Below are 13,178 nucleotides of genomic sequence, written 5' to 3'. Positions count from 1 at the left end.
TAACTCGCATAATTCATCTTCATCTTGACGACAATTGAGAGATCCCTTTTGCAGATATTTAATTGCAGCTTAAATGATTGAGGAGATATGGAAATTACATGGATTTTTCTATATCACCCAGGATATTTCGACTGCCTTATTTTCCAAGAATGATCTTTAAAAATGTGCCATTAACTGTGATCAATATCGATCACTTTATGGCTTTGCGACAACATTGAATTTTCTTTGTTGGCCATATCAAGGATTTATTCTTCATCCCTTTGGTTGGTCAATAAAAAGAATTTGGATTTTGAATCCTTCTTTGCAAAAGCTTTTCCCTTTTGGAAGTAATACTGAAGGTAACTTGAGGTAATTCTTTTGTTTGACAAAAGATTTTTGGAATCAACAACTATTTTTTCATGACAAATTGGCAAAATATTCTTGGAATCCTCGGTGAAAGAAATCACTTGAGGTCTAAATGATACATCCGCGACTAGATTCTCCTCTTCTTTCCCCAAAGGAGAGACTCAGGATTGACCCTTACCTAAATGGGTAACAAAAAGATACTCCTCTCTTCCCTAAAGAGGAGGTGTTTGCAAAAATGAACTTTCGAAGAAAAATGAAGTTTTCGTCAAAACTTCCTATTTCTAGACTTCTCTTATGGAAAGGGGGCCGCTAACAAAGGTTGGAAACGATACCATAGAGGAGCGAGTCCATCACACTCTCCCTGAAAAAAGGGTCCTCGATGACGGGGTGGCCTAACAAAAGACATTTAGGATTACGAGGAGAATGAGCTTCCGTCGAAACTCTCTCTGGAAAAAGGGTTTCTTGTGTGACAATAAAGATTGTTTTGCAAACCGTTCGTGAAACGCGAGTCCCTTCAAACCCTCCCTAGAAAAAGGGTTCAACGAACGAACAATAAAGACATGCGAAAAGAACGAGCTCCCTCAAACTCTCCCTAGAAAAAAGGTCACTCGCAAGAGAAATGATTGATAATTGATTTTGAGCTAGTTGGTGGACGAATTCAACACAAAGGTCAAATCTTGAAAGACCATACTTGTCAAATGCGACCCGAAGGTTAGAAAGATATGATTGACTTTGATAGAATCTATTAACCCAAAGGTTTCGCTTGCTAAAAATTGATGACCGGAGGTCTGATTAACAAAATAGATGACCCAAAGGTATGCTTGATAGACTGGAGTGACCCAAGGGTCTGACAAAGATTGTTTGGTTCGCAGATCTGAAGATTAACATTGAGTCTGAACCCCAATGCAAGTCTAGTGTTTGGATTGCGACCAGTATGAAGACTAAATTTTGACAAATTACCAGTACGAGCACTAGATTTTAAAAGATTACCAGTACGAACACTGGATTTTAAAAGGTTACCAGTACAAGCACTGGAAAGATTACCAGTACGAGCACTAGATTTTAAAAGGTTACCAGTACGAGCACTTGAAAGATTACCAGTTGATTGTGATGGGAGATTTTTTATCTTCACCCTCACAATGACTTGGATGACTGTCGAGATCTCTGGATTTGTCCCTTATCTCGAATGAAATTTGGTGCAAATGCAGAATAGATGTAAGCAAATGCAAACACATGTGAATGAATGTTAATGTATGCGAATAAATGTAAATGAATGCGAATAAGCGAATGATAAAAGATTTTGTTTGATCCTGCCCGCATATAGGGTATTTTGAATAAAATATGAATTTTATAAAAAATGCCCCAGTGTAGTCTGGGAAACGAAATGTTCTGGTAAAAGAATAATTGATCATTTATTGGAAGGAAATTTATTGAAGGATACAAAAGGTAGAATAGCAGTTTTCTAAGTATAGAATTTCTTCAAATGCCAGACATTGATAGGATCGGGTAATTCTACCCCATTTGCGTTAATCAGACGATATGAATTGTGTGGTAATGCTTCTTTGACCACGTAGAGCCTCTCCCAGTTTGGTGACCATTTGTCGCGCGAGCAGTGCTTGAGATGAGCGGTTGATCTAAGAACCAAATCATTGACTCAAAATCTTCTTTTAATGACTGACTTGGCATACTGCCTAGCTATCCTCTGATGATAAGACTGAGCATGCTCTGTTGCTTTGAGCTTTTTTTCATCGAGTATATCAAGTTGTACCAATCTCTGCTGCTGATACTGATCGAGTGGTAGCTCTAGAAGAGATGCAAATTTAAGGGTGGGTTTCTGAACATGAAGAGGCAATACCACCTCAGTTTCATAAACAAGTTCTGAAGGAGTTGCATTGGTCGGGGTTCGAACGGTGGTTCGATATGCTCGGAGTGCATCATGGATTTTCTCGTGCCAATCACACCACGTTTCAACGGTTCTTTTCAAGATGAAAATCAAAATTTTGTTTGTGGCTTTCGCCTGACCATTCCCTTAGGGATAGTATGGAGCTGAAAAATAATAATGAATTCTGAATTTCGAATAAAAGGTCTTCATTCTCTCATTCCTGAAATGAGTACCATTATCTAAAACAATGTCATGCGGTATACCGAAATGACAAAGAATATTCTCGTGAATAAATGAGACCACATGGCGTCCCTCTACTGTGCGTAGAGTGACGACTTCCACCCATTTAGTAAAGTATTTTGTTGCGGCAAGAAAGTATTTATGGTCATTTGAAGCAAAAGGGGTGATTGATGGGACCTACGACATCGAAGGCCCACATAGAGAACGACCATGGAGAGACGACAAATTGTAAATATGTTGTTGGTGTATGAATAAAAGGTGCATGTATCTGACACTGAACACACTTCTTTACAAAACAATAGTAGTCTTACTGCATGGTTTTCCAATAATATCCTGCCCGAATGATTTGCTTAACAAGAGTTTGGTAACCGACATGGCCGCCACAAATGCCTTTGTGCGCTTCTCGAATGACTTCCTTGGCTTCTTCTTTGTCTAGGTACTTGGAATACTCAGAACTGAACCCACGACAATAAAGAACATCGACGAGAATAAAATAACAAGCACTCAATTGCTTTTTGTTCCTTCTTCGATAATTCTGATGGAAAATTACCAGTTTCAATGAAATTTTTAATATCTTGATACCAAGGCTTCTTCTTCTGGTCCACCTGGTTGACTTGCTTTACAGGAATGAAGACATGTTGGTCAAGTCTGCCAATTTTAAAAGAACGACAAGATTCTCCATTTTTTAAAGACATAATGGATCCTAGGCTGGCCAAACTGTCAGCTATTTGATTAAACTCCCTTTTGATATGAAAAAGCTGGAATTCATCAAAATTATCGATGAGGGCTAGAACAATCTTTTGATAAGGAAGCAATTTATGGTCCTTTACTTGCCATTCGGCTTTGACTTGGTTGACGACAAGCAATGAGTCACCAAAAACGTGCACCCTCTTAACATTAAAGTCTTGCAAAATTCTCAGACCTTGTATTAAAGCTTTATATTCGACCATATTATGAGTGCACTGAAAATTGAGTTTAAGAGAGAAAGGGATTATCTCCTTCTCTGGTGTGATTAGCAGGATTTTGACTCTTATGCCAGATATGTTTTTGGACCCATCAAAGAATAGATTCCAAACTGGAGATTGCTGGATATTATGGATGCGCTCATCAGGGAAATCATCCTCAACTTTCACTTCTTTTGACAAAGGAAAATTGGCTAGCTGGTCGGCGATAGCCTGGCCTTTGATTGACTGTTGAGAAACATATTCCAAGTCATATTGCATCAATAGAACTTGTCATTTGGTGATCCGTCCACTGAGTAACGGTTGCTCGAGAATATACTTGAGAGGATTAAGTTTTGAGAGAACCTTGACTTCTGATGCTAACAAGTAATGTATCAACTTCTGACACATCCAAACCAATGCCAGGCATGTCTTTTCTATCTGAGAATACTTCTTCTCGTAGTCAATAAAAGTCTTACTCACATAGTAAATGGCATGTTCTATCAGACTGCCTTTTTTATATTGCACTAAGAATCCGCCGCAAGCAACTTAATTAACAGAAATATATAGCAAAAGGGGTTTTCCCAATTCTAGTAGTTTTAAGACAGGAGGGTTGAGAAGATACATTTTGATACGCTCGAATGATTGCTGACACTCTAGCCCCTATTCAAAGTTCACTCCTTTTCTGAGTAAGTGATTGAAAGGCTCACATCTCATGGCAAGATTGGATATGAATCGCTGAATTGATTACATACGTCCCTGAAGGCTACGCAATTCTTTGAGAGTAGTCGGGGGTGGCATATCAATGATGACTTTTGCCTTAGTGGGATCCACTTTTATTCCCTTTTTGCTTACCAAAAAGCCCAATAATTTGTCTGACTTGACTCCAAAAACACATTTTTAAGGGTTGAGCCTTAGCTTGTAAAGAACGAGCCGCTTGAAGACTTGACTGAGAGCATCAATATGATCTTCTTCTTCCTTGGATTTTACTAGGATATCGTCAATATATGCATCCATGATCTTGTGCATCTGATCATGGAAGATGACAGTCATCGCACGCTGATAGGTTGCTCCGTCATTCTTAAGTCCAAATGGCATAACCGTGTAACAGATAGTACCCCATGGCATGGTGAAGGATGTCTTGGATTGGTCACGAGCGGCCAGTTTGATTTGATTATATCCGGAATATCCATCCATAAAGGAGAACATGACATGACCTGTTGTGCTGTCGATTAAGAGGTCAATGTTTGTGAGTGGATAGTCATTCTTTGGAGTAGCTTTGTTGAGATCATGAAAGTCGATACAAATCCGAACTTTGTCATTCTTCTTAGGAACTACTACAATATTTGCCAACCAATCAGGATAATCTATTGCTAGAATGAATCATGCTTTAAGCAAATCCTCAAGTCCTTCCTTGACCTGCTGCTCGATTCAAGGATCCATCTTTCTCAACTTCTGCTTAACTGGTTTTGCATCAGGTTTCAGGACGAGGCGATGTTCTACCAATTTAGGATCTAAACTAGGCATATCCTCGTAAGTCCATGCGAACACTTCTTGGTATCGTTTGAGAAAGTCGATGAGCCTTTCATTCTCATCGCGCTCAGACTAGTGCTGATTTTAAGAATCTTCAGACTATCCTTTGAACCAATATTGATGTCTTCAGTTGGGTCCTGAACTAGGGTCGATGGCTCATTTTGCTTCTAAATCGCTGCAAACTCTGGCAATTCTTGAAGAGATGAATCAAATTCTACAACTTCTTCTGACTGCTTTGTGACTTTACTCTTCCCAGATCTTGCCTTGACCTGATAGATCTTTGTAGACTTTGACACAATTGTTGGATTGACGACTAGTCTCCTTATTGATTGTGAAGACATTCTGAAAATTTGAAAATGAGTAGCATTTTTAGATAAGATTGGCTTATCATGAAACAAATCGCGTGAAACGGAAAGGCTAAATGATAGTGAATTTTGAAGACAAATTGTAGAGGAGAAAAGGAAGGATGGCATTCCAATAGACAAGAGAAATTGATAACTTTATTGAAGATTGAAATGATGAAATAAGAAAATAAAATGAAAGGAGACATCGTCCCTACAAATTGCAAGAACCAAAGAACTGAAGTAGAAATAGAATGATAGTGAATGCTCTTAATGGGTCCCCTTGATGAAGACAGTATCCTTATGAGATCTGTTGCCCATGAATCACAACCCTGCTCTATACGGGTGATGATCCGAGATTACTGGCTCTAGCCGGCCATCTCCATTCTTGCCTAGGCCTTTGAAAGGTTGATAGTCGTGTTTCAGTAGAAGATCAAATCCTTTCTTGACTTTTATGAACTTTGAGAATAATGGATGATCTCTGAAAGTGTTGTAATCAAGATGACCTCCGATTTTGAAGAAATGTGGTCATTGCCATCGGACCATTGTTGCGGTATGCTTCGTCTCTGATGCTGTCTCTAGCTTCAACATCTCGAGGCTTTCACTGAGAATAACTTCTTCGCTCTCCCTAATGCTAGGAATATCAGCAATATAGGTTGGCCAGGGAATCATAGGCTGAGGCAGCCTTTCTTCTGGGTCTTCCCCAGGACAGTAGTAATCATGTCGCCCTTAGACCATTTGATGCACTGGTGTAGGGTGGATGGCACTGCATTGACATTATGAATCCACGTTTGCCCCAATAGAAGATTATATGTTGGCGGCACGTTGACAACGTGGAAAAGCACTGTGTGAACAGAGTAGTTGATAAATATTTCCAAGAAAATCTTTCCCTTTGTTGTCTGTCCATGATTATCGAATCCGTAAATGATGATTGGATCTGGTGCATATTCATCTTCTTTTATACCCAAAGCCTTGGCGAACATTTCAGGGCAGATGTTGAGGCTACTGCCTCCATCTACGTGCACGTGGGGTACAATCATCCCCCTGGTTTGAACGACAATGTACAGAGCATTGTTATGAAATGCATGGGGCTTGGGTAAATCTTTATCAAAAAATGTTATGGGAGCATTGGTCATGGCCTGATTAACGATCTGGGCCATGTCTTCGGGGGTGATGCCTGACTTAACCTTGATTTTTTGCAGTAAATCATCAAGGACTTGCTGATGCTTGGGAGAAGCACGCGCCAATTAAAGGATCGGGATATTTGAGAGGGCAGTAATCGGTCTTCGCACTGTATCCACCTTCTTCTCTGATGCTTTGTCTTTTTCAGATACTGATTTGATGAAGCTTTTAGGGAACCACAACATTCTTTTGGCCACTTCAGGAGATATCCCAGCAGACTCTCTTGAGTCTTTCAGCTTGCTAAAAGTTGAAACGAGGTCCATCTTCCGAGTATTAGACTGAGCCTTATGTAATACTTACAACTAGTGTTGAATATCAATATCACTGCTCGGGCATGGCTAGATGTGATCTTGTGGCTAAAATGGGTGATCAGATATCACTGTAGTTGAATGCTGAAAGAAGGGCTGATTTAATATTCTCATTTTCTCATCTTCGGCACCTTCTACTAGCAGGTTTTTATCAATATAATCTTGTATGATGTTTTTGAAAACGAAACAGTTCTTGGTATCATGTCCCACTGTTCAGTGGAACTTGTAGAATCTGTCCTTTATTTTACCCATAACCACTGGTGGATCAGCTATCCTTGGAAGCTTAATCATGTCACTGTTGAGCATATATTCTAACATCGTTTTGAGGGACTAGTCCATGGGAGTAAACTTGCGATTATAACTCCACCTTTCACGCTTTGGCTTTTCCTGAGGTCTTGATCCCTGTTCAAGAGTCTACTGTGGTTGTTTTTCATACTGAGAAATCGATTTGTCTTTCTGATTATTTTTGTTGGGGTTTTGACCCCCTGTTCCATAACTGTGATCTTTCTCATTTCCCTTATGTTGTTTTTTGTTGTTATTGGCAGAGTAGGTGAAATGGGTTTTCTTCTTAGATTCCTGTTGACTGTTGCCCTTGGTGAAAGTGAAACCCTCGTAGGATCCATTTTCCATACTCAACTCGAGCCATTCGGCTTGTTCTGTTAGCTCAATAAAAGTTTTTGATGGCGAGGTGAAAATCAGTCCCCTTAGGGGTTGTGAAAAGTTGCTCAAAATCAAGGACAATGCATGTCATTTTGATATTGGATAGTGCATCTTGTTACAAGCGGATCTCTATCTATGAATAAAATCCATGGCTTTCTCATTTTCTTTCTGTTTCAGGCTGCAGAGGTGGCTGAGGGTCAGGAGTGCCTCAGCATTGAATAAGAAACGCTCGATGAACAAATTGACCACCTTGTCAAATTCTTTTAATTCCATGGGGTTAATGTGTTCTGAGTACCACTTTGTTGCGATACCTTCCAAACTATGGGGGAAACAAAGAAATAAGGCTTGATTGTTCCTCCTGAACCTAGAACATTCTGCGAAGAAAAGGGTGAAATGTGCTTTTGGATCACTCGAACCATCAAATTTGATAAATTTTCTAGGGAGGTTATCAAGATTGTCATCCCCATCAAATTCGTCGTAGAAATCTTCACTTGCAAAGACCTTCTTGCCTTTGTCACGAGCTTGGAGGTCCTTGACCATTTTAACCATGTCTTTGAGTTGTGGTTGCGTAGGATCATCGACAGATTGATTCCTGGATCCGTAAGCTGACCCTTGTCCTTGAGTCAACTTTCTAACTGCCTGATGGGTTTCATATTCCTCATCGGTACCACCCGCTGACTCTGCTTCATCGGAAGTTTCCTCACAATGATTCTGCTTCTTTGGGATTTTCACATTCTTTTTCACTGTTCGGCCCCTGACCTTTTTCTTAGTGTGGGTTTTTCCTGAACTGACCCCTATTTCTTCAGATAATAACTTGCTCAGCATTCTCTGAAACAACGAATACATCTGTGGGTTTGCTGACTTTCATTTTCGGTAGATCGTGAAGAGGCCATTTCTTGTACTGAGGCTGACAGGGAACTGATAAGCCGGACTGGTGTGGTTTTCTTGTCGGACTTTATTTGAACCAAGTAAGGATGCAAGTGTCTCTGCAGGGCAAAACTGAGGGTTAGCTGCTGAAAATGGTTTTGAATATAAAACATTTGCTAGATATCTGGTAGACAATTTGAAAGATGTCCCATTACTAGGGACTGAGTCGTCGCTGGAATCTCGATAATTGCACTGCTATTCTTTGCAAATAAGCAACTAAAAATGTACCTTGTTACCTAGGCGAGGTCGTCAAACCATGATAGAATGAAAAATGGAGAGAATTTTATTGAAGGAAGCATGATTTAATAATAAACTTGACATAAATGAGGGGGACAAACAATTTTCCACCACTCCTGATAATTATTGGACACTCGAGAACCCAAAAAAAAAGTAAGGTTTACAAAGGAATCCCAGCTATATCTGGCAGAATGGTATGCTCCAGACCACTGCACTGATGCGAGATCGAACTCTGGCATGATCCCTGAAAGTAGGCGAGCTTCTACACGTTTCTGCCTCTGAGAAAATTGTCTGACGTAGCGCTCTGAATGATAATATGTGCAAAAGAATGGGCCAAGTAGCCTGAACCGCTTGCTGTATGCATAAGTATATCTAGGAGGTGATTCCTGACGATCAAAGTAGTCCCACACAACCTCTTCCTCTTGGAGATTGTCGATCAATAACCGATATTGTGCAACTTGAAGGAGCTTTTCACCATTATATCTGAATGAACTGGCTTTGGTTGGCACATGCCAAAGGAACCAGAACTGCAAGGCATAAATGCACCCTTCGACTAGAAATGATTCTCTGAGTGTGAAACGGGTCAACCCTCGGTACAGAAAAGTGAGTGCGGACATGGCTATGGAGAGGCGGCCGGTCTGTCGACTTCCCCATCTTCGCAAGAGCTGAACTATCCTGATATCCATGTAGTTTTGTCCGTCTGGAAAGAAAGTCAATCCTACTGTACATAAGACCATCGCATGCTGAATTCTCTCTCGAGTTGTTCAGGATAAGAAACTGACTTCCACAAATTCTCTATATTGTTTATAGATTTTGAGCAGGTTCACATATTCATTTTCATTCTCCTCGATCAATGGCCAGGACTTACGTCCTGTCATGCGGGCTAAAGCGTCTTGGGGATCCAGACCCTTGACATTGATTAAGAATTGTTTCTCCAATGGATCTCCTAGATGACCGGCTAACTTGGGCAATCCCATAATTTTTGAAAATTTGCCTATCAACAAAGTCATTTCTCCCCTTGAGAACCAGAAAGTACAAGTGCGCGGATTCCATCGCTCTGCTAGTGCATGGATCGAATTGTCGTTGACTGTCTGCTTTCCCACTGCGGATGCCAGTTCTAACCCACAATCGCTCAGATGGTCCGGAAACATATGAGAGAAGTTCTTGAGTCATGAATAATACCATCGGGGAATGAAGGATCTGGTGCTGAGAGTTCGATGTTCGGGAATACTTTGTCGCACCTCGTAGGAGATGTGACCCTCAGAAAAGACCGAATCAAGTTGACTAGATGCCATCAGACTGGAAAACATGAAAAACTAGAATAAGACTTGGGAAAAATACAAAGATTTTAAAAAAGATGCAGGCATGATAAAAATGAAGCTGAAAATTTGAGATCTAGAAGAACGAAAGGATGGGAAATCACCTGGAGTTTTGAAGAAAAAGTGGATAATTTGAAAAAATCATTCAGGGTTTTTGAGAAAATAGAAAGAAGGGTTTCATAAATTGGAAAATGAGGTATTTTGGAAAATCGTCCAATATTTTAGGAAAATTGAAAAAATATGATAAAATAAGATGAAAAATAAATACATCACATCCTGCACAAACAATTATGCACATACAACATTCCCTAAGAAGCTGACTCTAGATGCACACGTTTTGAAATAGTTGTAGGACCCTAGTCCTGACTCTAGGCTCAGATCAGCGGTGTCCAATCATGCTATGTCGATATATCCGAGCCGAGGCCCAATGTACGTGACATAAGATCAATTTCTCCGGTTCTAGATTCATGTTTTCCAACATCCTTGAGCGCCTGCCGATATACTTTGTACTATGGCCCTTGGTACGTGGCATGGGGGCGTTAGCCCAAATAAGTGACTCAGTTGTGAGGTTTTGTCCTGAACTATGGTTTTGGAAGAAAGTCTAGCAACGTGAAGACTGGGTAGACATAGGTGGGGTGGTTTTTTTGAAAAATGAGCACATGCAAGCAAACAGAGGGCTCTAATACCTAGACAGATAGATTTTTGAAAATTTGAAGAAGCAAACATTGTTTTCATACAATTCCTAGATTGAGGATGGTTATATTAGGCCTAGATCTATGTGAGCATGAATAATTCTCCTCAATATGGTCCTACCAAACCATGCCTAGTCTACATGCAATCCATGTCAGCTGGGTTCAAGTCTAGGCTCCTAGGTTCACATGATAACAGAAAGTAAAAGCTGACATTCCATGGTACATGATTTTGACAATTTGAACTAAGTTAAGCACATAATTGATCAGGCGAAGACAGGTCTCATCACGGTCGTCAAACCTGTTATCATCGCAAAATTTTACTTTTGCAAGTCAAACTGACCTTTGAAAAAGATTTTGAAAATAACTTGCCTCCGTTTTAAAATGCGGGATAATTTTAAAGAATGGAACTCGCCTGTCGGTACGAGGTTCAACTGTTCCTGGTGCCTTTACCAGGGGTAATCGAACCAAGGATCAAAAGTGTGCTTAGCTTTGCTCAACTTGTCTAAATCGTGTTCTATTTCCTAAATACACAAAGAATCAGGCATGTGCTATGAATTTTTGAAAATGCAGGTTGAAAACATGATGTTTGCTTTGAGTATTTGAAATACTTAGAAAATTCTTGGAAAATATGTCACTTTAAAAATCGTGAATCATGGTGAAAGAATATTTCTCAGGAAAATGAAAATTGATTTCTGAAGAATCTAGAGGTTTTGTGAAAATTGATTTATGAGAAAACATGAAATAACTCAGTGAAAATTGATTTCTTTGAATTTGAACTTTGAAATAAAGAATATGACTTGAACTTGAGAAATACTTGAAATACCATTTGAAAGCTCAGAGTTTTGAGAAAATCAATTTCTCAGTAAGACTTAGAAATTTTTTAGAAAATCGATTTCTCTGAATTGGAATTGGAATTTGCAAATTGAATTAAATGAATGAATATGGATTTGAAAGACATTGCTTTGAGTAATTGAGAAAATCCTTATGAGTTTTGAAAAATGCAGTACATTTTGAAGTTAGCCTAAGAGTGTAGGTTGAATGTGGCTAATACGAAGATCACAAATCTAGGTCTCATTCGTATTCTGACTATGGCCATAAATACAAATTTCACCGAGTTTGTCAACTCCCTAAGAGCTTGTGCATGTGTCATTCATGTAGACCATAGTGGATTTGTAGAAATATGCATATGAATGATTAGCATAACAATTATATAGCAAAGTTTAAACTATATGTAATGCAAATCCTAATCTAAGCAGAAATTAAAATTCTTATTCCAAAGTTTACATTTAATTTACATCACTAATTGAATTTAAATAAATAAAAGTAAAGGAAAGTAAAGTCTTCAATATCCCTGCAATACTAGAAAACTTATTAGTGAAGATATGTCAGCTTTTCTAGATTTATCCAGCAATATCTAGAAATTTCTGGATTTTGCTAGATATAAGCCTTTTTCCAAGATTTTCTGAGATAAACATAATGAAACAGGAAATAAAATTAAATAAATATGAAAATTAGATTTGAAAATTTGAAATTGGGGTCAAAATGACTAAAATACCCCTAATAGCAAGACTATGGCCTTGAAACCAGGGTTTTTAGAAAGATATTTTGTAAAAATGAGGTTTTGGAATTCAAATGAAAATAAATCAAACATAAGGTGATGTGGTATGATTTAAAATAAGAAAATCCAAGTTAGGAATTTCAAAAATGAGGTCAAATGACCAAATTACCCCTGATAGCAAGACTATGGCCTTGAAATCAAGGTTTTCAGAAAATATTTTGGTAAAAACTTTGGGTTTAGGATTTAAATAAAATCAAATAACAACCAAATCGATCATGAAGTGTCCTAACATAATTATAAACATGAATAAATCCTAAAAACATGAACTTATGCATAAAAAACTAAAAATATCACAAAAATAATGATTTTGGCAGTGTTTCGGGATCTTGCGGGCACCCTGTTTTGCAATTTGGCTCATCCAAGCATCAGATGGGTTCCAAAATTTATAAAAATCAGCACCTTCACTTGTTATCACCCTAAAATTAGATTTGAATTATAAAAATATATTTTTGCCATTATTCCAATTTGAAAATTGTATTAAAATCCTAAAATATGCTATTTTTACCCACCATCACGTACCAGTTTCAGTGTTAGACCCGAATCAGGGGTCAATTCACCATGGAAATTCTTGAAATTTTACAAAGACAAATAAGACAGAAAAAAAAAAGAATCTCTTTTTCACAGATCAAAAAAATCATCTCCGGTTAGGGAGATATTGTTCCGACTATCTGGACTTAAATTTAATGAATATAAAATTGATCAAAATAGGCACTTCCGGGTGTAAATACAAGAAAAAATAGCAGACTTCATCAAAAATTTATGATATTTCAGCAGTGAATAACAGACAGATAAATAATCAACTTTCTTTTTTACAGATCATGAATCGGATCTACGGTTAATGATTTATGATCAACACAAATTGAATTAGGGTTTTAGTAAGTCATAACGAGTTGTAAAACATGGATCTGAATTTCTGACAGAGGAAAAATATCAAACAGTGACAAAAAAATTAT

Source organism: Nuphar pumila, chromosome 4, assembly GCF_984573655.1.
Source record: "Nuphar pumila chromosome 4, dmNupPumi1.hap1.1, whole genome shotgun sequence".
NCBI classification, from domain to species: domain Eukaryota; kingdom Viridiplantae; phylum Streptophyta; class Magnoliopsida; order Nymphaeales; family Nymphaeaceae; genus Nuphar; species Nuphar pumila.
The sequence above is the reverse complement of the archived record's forward strand: the minus strand, read 5'-3'. Positions refer to the sequence as shown.